Below are 3,796 nucleotides of genomic sequence, written 5' to 3' on the forward strand. Positions count from 1 at the left end.
ATAGAAGTCATCTTTCACTGTGGCCAAATCCTCCACCTAGAGGAACACGATGTAGCTGTGCATATGTTTCAGCAGGGCAGACAACACCCTGCTCAACATGTGTGGAAATATTGGCTGAGACATCCCTGATGCCATGGCCACTGTAGTTTGGAAGGAGCCACTTGCCAGGAAATGGAGCACTGACAGGACCTGCACTAGAGGGGGGATACCTGTGAGTTGGCAGATAGCTGACATCAGGTCTGACTCCAATTGGGCACACAGTTCTTGGATTGTGGCACGATCAATTCTGTATGTGATTATAATGTGTCTGTCCTCCATTGTCGACAGGTCCACCAGGGGTCTGTACACCGGAGGATGCTGCCATCTCATATGCTGCCTCAGCGGTTGTAGCCTATGGAGGAGAACGGTGAGCAGAAGGTCATTTACCACATAGATAGCACAACAATGTCTGAATTAATGTTACAGAACCCATGTGTTAAATCGTGAGTCAGTATATGTGCCAATATGTGTTGTGACGCAGTTAGGTGCCATGCCATGTGCCCCCCTGAAATGGCGGCTGCCTGACTTGTGAGGGCAAGGGGAAATGAGGTAACTGCGCTGGCATTGTGCAGCGTCGCGGAAGGCGGTCGAAGGCTGCTGTGCACCTCTGCATTGGTTATCATTGGGCCCTATGGGTCCTAGGAGCCAATGGCGATGTACGCCGGCGGTGACGGTACGCACCGCAACGGACGTCACCGCCATTTTCTACCCATTTACTCACTTGATACCTGACAATCAACAGGAGAGGACCTACACTGCAAGTGCTGCTGTGACCTGAGTCTGGAAGCGACAATGGCTAGAGTGTCTGGGGAAAGGGCCCCTGCCTTCACTGTGGAGGAGTTGGAGAAACTGGTGGGTGGGGTCCTCCCCCAGTACACGCTACTCTACGGTCCTCCAGACAAACAGGTGAGTACACTGTGAGCATGATGCATGGGCAATGCCTTTTTGGAGAGGTGTGGATGCAAGCCACATGTTGGGGGGTGCCCGAGTGCTGCATGTGAGGTGGTCAGTGTATGTGCGTCAGGGCATGGGTGGGAACTGGTTGGCAATGAGTATGACGGTCCGGACGGGTGAGTTATGACATTTTTCCGCTCTCCTTACCCTCTAGGTCAGAGCCCACCAGAAGAAGGGTATTTGACGTGCCATCGCCAAGGAGGTGCGGACCCTGGGGGTCTATCAGAGGCGGAGCATCCACTGCCGCAAGAGATGGGAGGACCTGCACCGCTGGACCAAGAAGGCGGCGGAGGCCCAGCTGGGGCTGGCCTCCCAACGTGGAAGGGGTGCCCGTCGCACCATGACCCCCCTGATGTTCCGCATCCTGGCGGTGGCTTATCCGGAGTTGGATGGGTGCCGGAGGGCATCACAGCAGCCACAAGGGGGTGAGTACAGTTTCAAAAAGCTGACTTTGCACGCTTTAGGAACTAGCTGGGTGGGGGATGTGGGCTGTGGGAGCCCCTAGGCCAGGGCGATCATGCCAGGGAAGGTCCCTTGTTTGCAGGCTCTGAAGCACCCCTACCCCAATGGTACAAGTGTGCAACTACTAGTGTGCAGGGTCCTGTGGGTGTCAGGTGTGCAGGTGCTGGCACTAGGTATTGTACCCCATGGGCTGGTGACTACCTTAGTGAGTGGTTGGGCAAGGCCTAGTGCATAGGGCAGCTCAGTGTGTGTTGTGTCCGCCAGCGGTAGTGGTGTTGCTGGCATTGACTATGTGTGTCCTCTGTATTTCCCCCCCTTCTTGTTTTGTCACCCTGGCCTTTTGTGCATTAGCATCATCTGGCGAAGGAGCAGAGGCACCGGTGACGGAGGGAGCTGCATCCCACATGGCCCAGGAGGGTGAATCCACGGAGGGAGAAAGCACCAGTGGGACGGAGGGCGAGGGGAGCTCCACGACGGGGACAGGAGGGGATACCAGCGACTCCTCCTCTGATGGAAGCTCCCTGGCGGTGGCGGACACCTCTGTGCCCACCCCAACAACAGGTACAGCCGCCACCCCCCCTTCCAGCACCGCCCTCCCAGCAGCCCCTCAGCGTGTTTCCTGTGCCCACTCACCCAGGAGGGTGGGCATCTCCTTCGCCCCAGGCACCTCAGGCCCTGCCCCAGTCAGCCCTGCTGCCCTCAGTGAGGAGGCTATTGGCCTCCTGAGATCCCTCACTGTTGGGCAGTCAACCGTTCTGAATGCCATCCAGGGTGCCAAGAGGCATTTGCAACAAACAAATGCATACCTGGAGGGCATTCATTCTGGCGTGGTGGCCCAACAGAGAGCATTTCAGGCTCTGGCCTCAGCACTGATGGCAGCCATTGTCCCTGTGTCAGCGCCCCCCCTCCCCCCGCCAACTTCCACTACCCAGATCTAATCCCCTCTACCTCAGCCTATCCCAAGCACACCTTCAGACCAGCATGCACACTCATCAACACACAAAAGTGGCTCAGGAAAACATAAGCACCACACATCATCCCACAGGCACTCACACAAGCACCATACCCATGCACACATACCAACATCCACTGCCTCCACTGTGTCCCTCTCCTCCTCGTCATCCACCTCCCTCCCAGTATCGTCTCCACTCATACCTGCATGCACTACATCATCAGCCTCTGCCTCCATCACCAGCACGCCCATCACAACACACCGCTCACGAGCAATCACCACCCCCACAACCATTCACACGTCCCCTGTGTCTGTGAGCCCTCCTCCCAAAGTACACAAACGCAGGCACACACCCACTCAACAGCCATCCGCCTCACAGCAACCTCCAGCCCATGCACCTTCACCCAAACTCAGCAGACGTACACCTCCTACAACCACTACCTCTTCCTTCACTCCCACACCCCCTCCATCTTCCCATCCCAGTGTGTCAAAAACCTTTTCCTAGGTAACATTAACCTCTTCCCTACGCCCCACCGTCCTTCCCCTAGGGCCAGGATGTCTAGATCCCAGCCCAGCACCTCAGCCACCAAATCTGCGTCTGCTGTGGTCCCTGCAAGTCCGTGAGGAACGGAGGGGGAACCGGTCAGAGCCGCCAGTGTGCCACCTACAGATGGGAAGGACCACCCGATTCCACCACCTGCCAAGGTAAAGACGGGGCCGGCATGCAGCAAGGGAAATCCCACCACTCACCCAGCAAGGCCTCATCCAAACACAAAGAGGACAGTGCCAAGGTCCCAGCAGCGACTACCAAGGTGGGGAAGGGACACAAGAGCAAGGCCAAGTCACCTCAGGGCACCAAGCCTCCTGGTGAGGGGCTGGTGACCACCATTTCCCCAGACATGCCAGCGACCTGTACCACGGTCACCACTGCCGCAACGACCGCCACCTGCACCGCTGCTGCCACAACGTCTGTCAGCAGCATCCTCCCCCGTGATCAGCTGTCCGAGGCTGCCGGAGATGGTCTGGTGTCTCCCTCCACCACTACAGACACCTGCACCACGGGCAGCACCGGCAGCTTCTCCGCCGCAGCCACCGCCACCTGCACCGCCACGGGCCCAGCCGGTGCCACTACATCGGACGTCAGCAGAATCCCCAGTGGGCAGCCGTCCGAGGCTGCAGGTGACGTCCTGGACCCTGGACACACCACATGAGGCACCACCACCAGCACTGGCACTACCAGCAGTTTGAAGCCTACGTCACCGCAGGATGGAGTGTGGCTCTGCCTCCATGGAGTATCATGCTACCTGTTCCCTGCACATCTTGTGGCTCAGACACCCAGGTGAGAGAATGTGAACTGCCACATCCCAGGTGCAGCTTCACTGGGCACAA

This window comes from Pleurodeles waltl, chromosome 3_2, assembly GCF_031143425.1.
Source record: "Pleurodeles waltl isolate 20211129_DDA chromosome 3_2, aPleWal1.hap1.20221129, whole genome shotgun sequence".
NCBI classification, from domain to species: domain Eukaryota; kingdom Metazoa; phylum Chordata; class Amphibia; order Caudata; family Salamandridae; genus Pleurodeles; species Pleurodeles waltl.